A 12,498-nucleotide genomic window follows, 5' to 3' on the forward strand; every position below is an offset into this window, starting at 1 on the left:
TGGTGGGTTGTTTCAGGGAATTTCCTAGGCAGTAGTGGAAAGAACTGTCTTGGTTGTTTTTTGGGTTTGTTTGGTTGGTTTGGTTTGTTTGTTTGTTTGTTTTTCCTCCACTTTCCAGTTAAGTTAAACTGGGTGTTATGTGCAGCCTGAACATCCATTTGGCAGAGATGTGATATCATGCATTTCTGGAGTTGGTCACAGATAAACCTAACTTTTTTGGATGATGCAGTGGAAATGTTCTACCATAGCCACTCTTATTCAAATCTGCACAGCTTTCCAAGAACTATCCGGTTAGAGAATAATAGTGGGGGAGCGAGCAGTATGCAGAGCTAGCATGGAAGATGGCAATGTGGAAGTACACATAGAACCTGTTGCGTTGGGGTAGTTGTCGAGCAATCTATTATTGAGTAGGAAAGTGGGGACATGGCATAGAAGGGAGCAGATGGAGTATTTGAGATGGGAATAGAGGTTTCTGACAAGGGGGAGATGCGAAATACATACAGAAAATATTTGGTATGATAGGGAATAAGATATGTCTAATAGCCTGAGGAAAAAGCAAGAGCTTAACCCAAAGGAAGTGAAAAATTGGTCTCTGCCGTAAAGTAGCCAAGTAATTGCAGGGAATCCTTGAAACAGGTGGGAATGTAATCTCCAGGTAACTTGTGCACGACAAGGGAACAGAAGAGAGTAAGGAACTCCTTTGTTTGAACAGTGAGTTTTACCCACTCTCCCAGTTGCTATTAAAAAAATACGGTGGCATGACTTGCAGAAAAATGAAAGTTGTAGTTTTGGAAGATTCTTTGAGGTAGAGATTTCTTTGTTTTGTTATCTATCTATATAACTGGTTCCTTTTTATAACTTTATATACATTCTTCCCAGAGTTGTTCGTGTTTAGAACATGAATGTGTTCAAATAAATTTGTTTTAGAAAATGAAATATAAATATTCCATGTTATGCTTGCTATCTATCATTGGGTTTGTGATATGCTAAGATAGTGTTTACAATTCTCAGGTTGTGATTTTGCAAAACTGAAAAACAAAAAATAGTTGGGGAAAAAATTTGAAGCTTCTCACTCAAGATCCCAGTGTACTTTTTCCCCTTAATGGTGGTTTAAAAAAAAAAAAAAGACCGGGGATTTCTTTTCCCATATCTAATTTTCTTCTCTGTACTAGAATTTAAGATCTTAAATATCTTTTGCTAAACTTAATTTGCTAATGTTTAATGGATACTTTCTTTAATAGAGGGTTACTTAAGGTATATGCAAAGATATTTGATAGTGATTGAAAAGCAAAGGATTTGCTATGATCTTGAAAGTCCTGTTGTCATCCTGATGCACCATAGGAGAGTGCTGTAATTTAAATAGCTTGTGTAGTGTCAGAGGGGGTAAAATGAACCGAAGTTGTTTGAGAGACCTGTAAAAGACAAAATTTTTGGCACATATAGTGGTAGTATCATTTATTAAATATACTTTACTAAATAACAATATGGCGTAAAGATTCTCCCCTTACTGTTAATGTTGTTCCATGTAGCATCTTGTACAAATTACTAGTTCCCCTGTAAAATTGCAGTAAAGCCCTTATTTTGATCATTATAATTTATCGTGCTGTAATCATAACTTAGATTCCAAATATTAAATATCTTAAGGGTGCAAAGAAAATATTTTTGTTATATACACAGTAAACAGAGAAATGTAAACTTTTTTTTTTTTCATTTGAAATAAAACTACTTTTGGCGTGTCTTTAAGACTTCCTTAGGCTAACTTGCAGACCAAGTTGTAGATTAGACAATTTGTACAAGTAATAGTTCAGTGTCCAGCAGAACAGGAATCGGACCTTAATTTATGACGTTTCTGTTATGAATTGAGTCAGTTATGGAATTTTACTTTGCTAGTTTCTTTGCTTTTGATGCCTGGTTAATACTTGAAGTAGCAACTATTCACTGACGTATGACTAGGCAAAGCTGCTACTTTATAGAATGCTATCCTATCTATGTATTTTTATTCTCTATTGAGTTGAACCTAACATGACAGTAACTGAAACTGGATGTTTTTTTTAGGTCTCCTCTGGGAGTTTTGCATCTGTGTTTGGTCATTTTTTTCTTCTGCTCATTTTCTGAGGTTTTTGTTCTGGGGGTGGAGGTAAGGGAAGGTATCCTGAGGATGGGAGAATGGGAGGGTAATAGTTATAGCAGGTGAAATTTCCTTGACACCATGCCTGAAGGCTGTTGACTTCCAGTGCTGATTACTTCATATTGATTATGGTTCTCAGAATGGAAAGTATGGTTCAAAAAACCTTTAATGGCTCAATGTGTTTCTTCTGTGCTTGTCTTAAGCTGTGCTAGTAAACATACTGTTTTATCAGGAAAGATTGAAAATTATGAACCACTTGTTGCTGTTCCTTAACTTTCCAAGGAGATTATCAAGTTGAAGATAATGTGGTTCCCAGAAATGAAAGTCAGTTTTATTTGTATCTTTAAGGCAGAACCACTTACAGTTTCTTGATTTGTGTAATCCTTTTGCATATGTAGTCTTTGTGCTGTCATAGCACAAGGCATGCACGTTTAACCTGTTCTGCTCTCTCACTGTTCTTCTGATATTTTGGCATTCCAAGTTTCTTTGTGTTACCTGTTCCTCTGTATGCTACAAACCCAGTGATAACCTGGCTTTGTGTTATGTAAATATTATGAGCCCAAATATTCTAGGGCTAACAATCTAAATAATCAAAGTAAGTGATCCAGGAGAGTGGAAACAGCTCTAGAGAGGTGGTGATTCATAACACACTTTCTCAGTCTTGTTTTGTTTCCTGTGCATGTTTGTTATTTTAAGTTCCTTCGATTTCTCTGTCTTGAAGAACTTTTCTATCTTCCCCTGGTTTTATACTATCAATCTGAAGTGTTGGTAGTGTTCCTGCCTTTTCTAGGTATTTATACCTAATCTAGATGGAGTTTTACTCTAAAATAAGTTACTGCTTCAAAATGAATTTCAAAACAAGTTTTTTAATGTTATTGCTTGTCATGCTGTATAAAATTCTCCCTTGACTGTTTTATTCTTCCACTATGTTGATTTCTTAGTTGTCGCAACTGTATAGATACTCAATAAAGAGTTTATGCAGCCTTGTTTTTAAGATTGATTTATGAATACTTCTTGAATCCTGTTAATTTTGAAAAGTTTTTGTTAGAATAACTTGATCTGTGTAAAGCATAGGTTTGATTTCCAAAAAGCTTCCAAAGTGATTCAGAAACACAAGTGCTTCCAAGTGAGTGGGTGCCCTCAAATCATGCAGTCCTGGAAATCATGGTCTTTTTCCTTTATCTAGAAGTTGCCTTAATGTTGATTTTACTTATTTAAATGATATTAAGAACCTGAAAGTGTTTCTGGAAAATGCTAGACCACCAAACACTGCTATTTTCCTTCTCTATTCTTCTTAACTTTTTAGTATTATATCTCTTACTTGCCAGGTTCATTCTCCCTCACTTTCACAAAGTAACTTTGCTGACATATGCACTTCTTGCCTATCCTACTTTTGCTCCCTTGCCTCTGAAGAGCCATGGAGTCAGTTGTGGTGTCTGGTATCAGGGGTCTTTGTGGATAGGAGCTGCAAGAGCAGATGTGAACAGAAAAGGTACTGCCTTTAAAATATAGTGGTGGACTTTCACTTCATGTAGTTCTGGCTTATTGTTTTGATTCAGATATTGTAATTTTTTGTTGCCATGTGAATTACCTTTCTCTTTGACAGCCATTTAGTGTTCTGCAATCTGTTTTTGTTTTGGTGGTGGTTTATCCGCATACAGTATTTTTTTTCTTACTGGTGGTGGTGGTAGGTTTTCCTGAATTCAGATACTGATCATTATCAGTCATGAAATTATTTTGGATACTTTCTATTTAAATTAAAGACAAATGGTTTTCTCAGGAAAATAATCAAAAAAAACCCCCTTAGAAATATGGGTAGCTGAAGTTATTTTTTTTTGTCTAATTTGAAAATTCTCTCTGGGTTATTTGCTGGTTAGATAAAAAGATATTGCAAGGGCTCTAAAGCATTATGGCATTTGTGTGCCACAATTGAACTACATCCATTAAAACAGGCAAACTGTTTTGCTTGTGGAACATAAATGTTTATTTGGGGAATTAAATTGATAAATCATGGAAATTTAGTAGTAGGAGTATATCTGTTACCAATGTAGATGCATCATGAAATACCAAATTCACCAAAGATGGGGAGAGGAACAAGAAAGATCAGGCAAATGTTAAACTTTTCTGCTCTGTTGCTGCCTCATAGTGGTTGCTCATGTTTTCTGAGCTCTTAATTTTTCTTAGGATCTGTTTTGATCATGCCAATTTAAAAGTAAGATTATTTGGAGAGCGTAAAGCAAAGATTATTTTAAAACTGCTTGGACACCTGTGTATAGTTGCCTTGAGCACTGCATTTTATTGCCTACTGGTACCCTGATGCAGATGTTCTGATAGTAACTTCATGAAGGGGTTGGCATTAAAGTTTGCTTAATATTCATTGAGGATCAGCAGAAGTTAAATCTTAGTACAAAAACATATGAATTTATTCTTCCTCTGCTTTCATTTAGGAGTCAGTGTAGCAATTTCTGTTACTAATCAGTTGTATCAAGTTCAGTTGCACCATTGAAATTGTTAGCTCTTAGAAATGATGTTTGTCCTACTTCAGTTTTTAACAGCATTGGTCTGCAGTTCATGTTGCTGGGTGGGGTGTAAAAAAGTAAAAGTTAATCATGTAATGCTCCTTGGAGAAGATACAGCGGGTCCCACATTTAGAAGTGATGGAGATTTTATAAAAAAATATAATTCCTAGGATAGATGTAGGAGCTCCTGATCAATGATGGGAGCTCAGGGTTGATAATTTGATCATTTTCAAGCTTTGAGGATTTATCTTTGCTTGACCATTGATTGCATTAGGAAGTAGTGAGTGTAAATCATTTTGAATTTGGTCGCCTCAAAAACCTGTAGAACTGCTAGGTGGTCTGTTGTTTTTGTGAACTAGTCCATTGGCCAGAACAGTACACAAGAGTTTTCCACCCCTTGTCTTGGAAAGGAATAGAGTGATGGGGAAACTTGTGAAGTTTTTGTTTTCACTCTGGACTTTTGCTAGTGAAATGAAAATAATGAGGTGCTGGGGTATGTCACTAGGCATGCAATTTTTTTTTTCCTTTCAATTTTTGTTCTGTTTTGACTTGGCATTTGTAATTGAATGATTGCGATTGAAGCTGTTTGTTTTCTTTTGGGATTAGTACCTAGTTGTGATTTAGTCTTCCATGTGGTAAAAGATTTTCTGTTGGATTCTAGGTTTTACCCCTTGAAGTTGCTGTAAGAAATGACTGTCATTCACCGTGTTTCCATTATTCTGAGTTTGTTTTATCTGAGCGTTATGGTTCAGTTTTCTTTCCTAAGCTTCCCTCATGGATTGGAACAATGTAGCTGAAGCTCCATGCAGAAATGACAGGGCGTTTCGCTGAGCAGTAAAAGCCAAAGAAACTAGCAGCGTCGGGTTTTGTTTTTTTGGGTTTTTGGGGGTTTTTTTTTTTGTTTGTTTGTTTGTTTTAATCCTTAAAATGTTCACCTGTCTCCAGTGAGGTTTGTACTATTTGGATTCTTGAATGTTAATTATTCTTTTCATCTAGTAGGAGACAATATTCTGTGGATTTGATGCTCTATGACTGGATTATCACTGTGTACTTTAGAAGAAACTGTTTCTGAAGATTCTTTTCTTTAATTAGTGTAGTGTGCAGCTTGATGGCTGCTCAGTAGTGTTGGTTGTAGCAACCCTGCAATGTATGTTCCCTGAAATCTCTGCTCATTTTTAATTTGATGCTTTACAAGATGAGGTTATTTATTATAGGATCTGTCACAGTCGTTTCCCTTGGTGTTAGCTGAAATCAGCTGGGTCCTTTGCTTACCTACTGAACATCTGGGGACTGGAAGCTCAGCATTCTCGGTGGAGGTACTGTAACTCTGAAATGAGCTCCTGTTGATCAGGCTGAAGCAGTGCTTGTTGACCCTCAAGGGCATGGTATAAGGCCCATCTGTTAGGTCTGAATTTTGCCTGAGGGAAGGTTACTTCAGTTAAGGTCTAGAGGGAGTACGTTTAGCAGACATTAAAAGTATAATAGCAAATTGATTGGGCTTTTGTGCATGTGTTCGGTGCCTGTCTCTACTATTACTTCAAGTGGACAGTTGCTAATGGGGGTTCATGGAAAGTAAAAATGAAATTATGCTGCTGTTCTTTTGTTTTTGTTGATTTTCCTTCTAGACTCCTACTGCCTGTTGTTCTGAAAGATTAACAAAAAAAGGGAAAGAAAAAATTTGGGGCATTCCATTAATTAAATTAAATGGAAGGGATTACTTGCAGTAGTGACGAAATTGATCTCCTTGGAGAGCCGAGCGTGTGTCAGGAATGATGTGCAATACACCGTTTTCTTTAATGCATTAAATCACAGGCTTGTTATATTTTCATTTGCATTTAACTGTACACAACAATTAGTGCCCAAATGTGCATGTGGTAAAATACATGGTTTGAAATTTGTGTATTTTAAATTCGGAATAATTTGGAATTTTTTTGTCCTTATAGATCATATTCATGTTTACATGACTGCAGCAATGGCTTAATTTTGCTCAGCTCCTTAAAGAAAAAGAATAATCCAGGATTTAAAATGGTTGAAGAACTTTTTTTGTTCTAAGTTTTTAGCTATTTTTTGTTTCAGTTTCAGGATTGTTTTTAAATACAGTTTGGACTGGATTTAACCAGGTAGATGCATTTGGTTCACATGCATGTACAGATTGCACAGGTACTAATCTTTTAACATGGAAGTGATGCTAAAAAAAATCTTAATCATCTTGGATTATGAAGATGTATTATTTCTAGCTAAAGGTAAAGTAGGCATAGGTAAAAATAAGACCTGAAACAGTGTGTTTGAGGTAATGATTCCTCTCTTTAAGCTTGCATTAGTGTTGTTGCTTAATGAATACACTTTAAATGTCAGTATCATTTCAAAGCTGTTGATCCTTCTTGGTAGAGGGAAAAATTGGAGGAGGAGGGAAAAATTGTGGGAGGAGGGAAGAAGGTCTGACTCTGCTGAGAAGATTCTGTGGTTTTGGTTCTACCTTGCTGCATTTGGAAGGCACTGTTTGCCAGTGTTTGCAGACTTGGTAAAAGGAGGTGTGGGTTTAGTAATGTATTTTAGAAAGGCATTCAGTTCTTGCCTCTAGAGCTGTGATTTTTTTCTTCAGGTTGATTCTGGTGCTCGGATCAGGCTGAAAGCAGGGATAACATAAGCTTGAAGACTATGTTGTGCTTGCTGTAACAGTTTTAAATTTTAGTAATTAGTCAGTCTTTTGAATGGTGCTTCTTAAAAACAGCTATTGTGTATGCAGGCTCTCTCCAGCAGTGACTGTTTTTGATGCTCTATTGTTTAGGATGACCCCTGAGTTGAACTCCCTGAAACTCAAATGTCTAATGTTCTTCATCAGGCTATGGTCTATAGATCCATTACAATGGAGCTGGAGCCTGCTTACAGCTTGGGAGCAAACCCAAACCTGTCTGTCACTAGCAATAGGGAAATGCCACAAGCGCTTAAGTTCTGCTCGTGTCATTCTGCTTTGATAGTGGCAGTCAGGATTTAAACAGATCTCCTGGCTGAGGAAAAAGGGCTTAGAAAAAGGCAGAAAAACTTGCTTTAACTTATTTAGCTAAAAATTTGTTTCAATGTCTTTGTTTTGTTACCAGTAGTTTGCCAGAATGTCTGTGTTTTCCTTACTTTGTTCTGTTTTCTCCTCTGATACACATTATTACTTTCCCACTTACAGGCTTTGTGGATTTCAGATGAGAAAGCAGAAGGATGTAATTTCCATTACTACCTTCCCTTTGTTAAGGAACTTTTCCCTCTCGGATCATCCCAAGCAGATAGAAAGTGAGATTGGATTGAAAAGCCCCATTCATAGATTGAAAGATATACAGACACTATTTTAGTAGTCCATCCCTTCTTGGGCTGAGTTGACGTGCTTCCACTCTTTGGTCAGGAAAAGACTCAAGCGGATTAGATAAGATGGTGGAGTGTGTGTGCACATCTTACCCACTTGTATGTCCTGCTCTCACACCCTTTCTGAAATCCCAAGAAACAAAAAAGTGGGTGAATCAGCAGGTCTAACAAAAACAGTGTTGCAGTTAAGTCTTTGCAGACTTAGCAGTAGCCGCAGTTCTGACTATAAAAATTACCATCATCTTCCTGCTTCATCTTGAAATGGCAGGTCAAGGGCAAGAGACCTCCCAACTCAGTGGCTTCTCTGATGCTGTATATACTACAAACTTTCCTTTGAAAAGCTTCCTGTTACTTTCTCAGTGTATGGAAGACTAGCGAAAACGTACACATGCTTGAGATATACAGGGCACTATGTCAGAGAGGAAAGGTGTTGCTAGTCTTTCGCAAATTCTCTTTGCAGCCTTTACCTCTTTCCTGGGTGACCCAGAACTCACTAAGTGAGAAAGACGGAAACTAATTCTAGGTTCTCAGTACTGTGAGACGCTTGATCACCTGAAATATGTTGGAGGCATATCTGAAATATCTGGAGGCACAGAAGGGAAAAAAAAGAAAAATTCATTTTACATTTTTATTTAATGGGTTATTCCTAGAGAAGGAATGTGTCAGGGCAATGAGTTTCTTGCATTTTGGTGGAGCCTATCAAGAGAACTATCAGAAAACAGCAGTCTCGTGTTGTTTGACTCTTAGCCATTTTGTTTTATAAGCAGTTTAGCTATTTCTCTGGTAGGTCCTGTTACAGCAATATTTGTCTGTACTCTTTAACATCTTACACGAAGTTCTTCAAACTAGAAGAAAGGAAGGCATTCCCTTTTAAATAAAATACTGATCTGTTATCACTGAACTCGATTTGAATTACTTCTTTTTTTCCATTTTTAGACTATATCTTGACTAGATTCTAGAATCAGAGTCCAATGTAGCACTTCATCCTCAATTTCCAAGAAATTTTATATGCTACTACTTGGTCTAAGTGCTATGGGCAACCTTTTTTTATTCCAGTTCCTCTGATACTAAGTTTTGATATTGTGTATGCAACTATAATTTGTTAGCCCTTAACAAACACTTAGGCTCTTAGAACCAAACCAAGCAAACATTTAAACTATTATAACTGAATCAGCTTTCTAAGTGTTACTGGTTTCTCAGGTCATTTAATAACCCTACTTATCAGAATATTTTTTGCTGGCTCGGTATTACTAGTTGACTTTTACATATTTTTCTCCAAAACCAAGAGTAATTTTCTACAGGAAGGATAAGATATTTAAAAAAAAAAAAAAAGTGCCTAAGTATTTGCATTCCTTAGGCTGTAAAATTAGAGACCTGTGATTTTGTATCAGAAGGTGGTCAAGGTATATTGCATTGCATTTGCGATATGAAATAAACTCTCATCCTACAGGTTCATCAATTTGAGATGTTTTTCATCTCTGCTTAGAGAAATTAACCAGATTGCATGCTTGTGAACCGGAGGAACCACACACACACCTTCATGAGTGTGCGCTTCCCTGCCGCCTCCCCGGCCCAGTTCTTTCACAGAACTCGTTCTGGGTTATGTTTTCTCATTGCTCTCCTGCTTAAGACCTGGCTGTAAAAACAGGGAACCCTTGAGAGAACTATGTTAAATACCCCTTTATAGTCTGTCCTGTGGTCACCAGCACTGTACCTCCTCTTAGTCGGAAGTTTGCTTATGCCTGTTTGTGGGGTTTTCGAGAATGGTACTAATGCTGTCAGTGGATGTAGAAACTCGGACTGACTGTAAATAGCTTGGAAGTTTGAAGTCCTTCTTAAAGTGTTTATAAAGTACTGTACTTTAGTACCTTTCAACTGTGAGAAAGTTAGGGTTACTTATCCCCATGAAATTGTCTGAGGCAGCTATTGCATGAGTGCTGTATCTGCAGTGCTTTGCCATCCGTGGTTAAGCAACTTCCTGTTGGAACCACTGATCTGTGTAACATTGCTGTATGCGACAGAAGTGGTCAGGCTATGTGCCATCTTGTATGCGTTCAAACTTCTAAGTACTGATTTTGAGAAAACTGTATTTGGATAACTCAAACTCAGGTCGGGGGGGTCACATTTAATTATTTATTCAATTTTCCTATCATCCTATTGGTAAACTTTGCTTTCATAACACAGTTTTACAGCTTTTACTTTTGGGGATAATTTTTGGCTTAGGCATCAGCTGAGGAAGGAGGGAATGTTAGTCTCCTAGTTGCATCTATTGTAAGCCTGGCGTGGTGGAAGAACTGGGATTGCTTGCAACGTTTTTTGCACTTAAAGCTTCTGACAATTCCCTAGAGGGATCCTAAACTACTGTTCCCAGTAGTTTTAGTTAGTGGCTGTTAACACTGTTGGGACTGATAGCTTCAGCTCAGTGCTAGTTGTGCTTTTTTTTGAAGTTTCTGATGAATATAAAATAAGCTTTTTGGGAAAGGCAGCAATCTGGAACAGCTTCAAAACCATGTCTATAGGCTTCTGTTGGCCACCTTTTCTTCATTTGCTGGTCGCAGATTGCGAGCTTGTATGTCACAAAAGGAACCAAGACTACTGAGTGGTTGCGGGGGGGAGGAGGTGGGGAGGGATCATGGAAAGCTGTGTGTATTCAGGGTATAGAAAAGGGAAGAAAATAAAAATAGTGGGCACATGGAAAAACGCTGTGTAGCAGCAAAAAGCCTGTATGACTTTCATGGGTAGAAGTCATGCCTTGTAAATTGTTTGATCTTTTTTGAAATTGGGACGGTGAAAATAAGTGTGTGGTATTTGTATAGCTTTTAGAAAGTATGTATTTGATATACTTTTATTATTGAACAGGTCTCTAAAACTTTCTTTTTAACTTGGAAAACAAAGGCCTAAGAATAATTGGTCAGTTTTAATAATAGCAGGAGACTAATGGGTTGGAAGAAGATATTTTAAGGGTTCTGTGCTTGGAATGTGGTAGTCAGCATTTATGTTACCTTGCTGGTATCTCTCAGATCAGAGTTTGCTCATGAAACCAAATTACTCAGGGTAGTTAAAGCTAAAGTTTAACTGGAACGCATTGCTAAAGGGAATCTGTTATTTTGACTAAGGCAAGACATTTTTTTTATTGATAAATGAGGTGGAATCCACATGGGTGAGAGGGGGAAATCTAAACAAGGCAGATACCTGATGATTTCAAAATCTATCACAGGAAAAAACTGCTAGCACAGTAGTGATTAAAAAAGATACAGATAATGTGAGAAATTGCTAGTAAATGCTTTTGAGCAAAAGAGCAAACATGCTAATGATATCTTCAAATTTGGTATAGTTTCTGTTTTAGCCATCTCAAAATGTGTAATATAACAATAATGGGTATGTAAACAGTGATGGTCAAAAATACAGAACAGCATCTATACCTTTAAAAGCAGAATGCTTTAACGTAGAAATTATGTGCTAGAGATGGGGGAGAAAAGGGATGTGATAAAAGTTAGGAAATTATAAACATTACATAGAACTGAATAGGAAATGATTATTTTCTTTCTTTAAAGTAATGTAATTAGATTTTTTTTTTTTTCCTTGCGCTTTGCTCAGAAGAATATGTAAAGACACCCATGTAAAAATTACTGCTGCATACCAGGCTGTAGTAGCAGAAGTGTATCTGTACAGTCAATAGAAGTGATTCTTCACCTCTACTTGGCACCATTAAGACTATATCTGGACTACTGTGTCAGGTTTGGGACTCATCCCAGATACTCGCATACTAGTGAGGATCTGGTGGAGAGTCTCCAAGATGGTTAGAAGGCTGAAGCAAATGCTATACATGGAGAGGCTGAGAGTTTGGGGTTTTTTTCAATTTTAGGGGAAGAAGGGCAGGGTTATTGCTGTTTTCAGTGACCTGATAGGGAAGTTTAGCAAAGGAGGAACCATAGTCATCTCAACCCTACAGCTGCCAAGGATGAGGATGAGAGGCAGAAGTTGCAACACTGGAAATTCTGATGAGATGTTGGGAAATTTCCCCCCTCCCCCATAATTAGGTTAATCAGACATTGGGAAAATTGTTCAGAAGGGTAGCAGAAACTCCAGTTGTTGAAGACACCCATTAACAGCTCAGCTGGACAAGACCACAAGCAATCTGATCTCACTTGCTCCTGTTTGAGCAGGAGGTTTGGCCACCTGATCTTCTGAGGTCCTTTCAAAGATCAGCTGTTCTGTAATGGTGCAGCTTTGTTGAAGACAAAAACATACAGGTCCTAAAAGGCAGTGAACAGGTTCACAAGGAAAAAAAAAAAAAAGGGTATATCAGTAGCTATTTAATGTTTATCTGTGAAGAACATCGATCTGTTTCCATACGTTTTGCTTATATATGAAAAGAGAGCACACTCTATGCAATTTTTTTCTGGTCCAATTTGATACTTGGCGCTGTATCTGCTGAGGTACAGAGCAGAATGGCTGATGAAAATGACTCCTGCTGGCCATGTATTCCCACTGCTGCTT

General features: G+C 37.3%; 1 protein-coding gene across 4 annotated transcripts in view; it reads left to right on the plus strand.

Moving 5' to 3' along the window:
- AEBP2 (AE binding protein 2) overlaps nt 1-12,498 on the plus strand; it is a 52,247-nt gene that overhangs the window by 6,492 nt on the left and 33,257 nt on the right. The window lies entirely within an intron of this gene.

Source organism: Aquila chrysaetos, chromosome 17 (genome assembly GCF_900496995.4).
Source record: "Aquila chrysaetos chrysaetos chromosome 17, bAquChr1.4, whole genome shotgun sequence".
NCBI classification, from domain to species: domain Eukaryota; kingdom Metazoa; phylum Chordata; class Aves; order Accipitriformes; family Accipitridae; genus Aquila; species Aquila chrysaetos.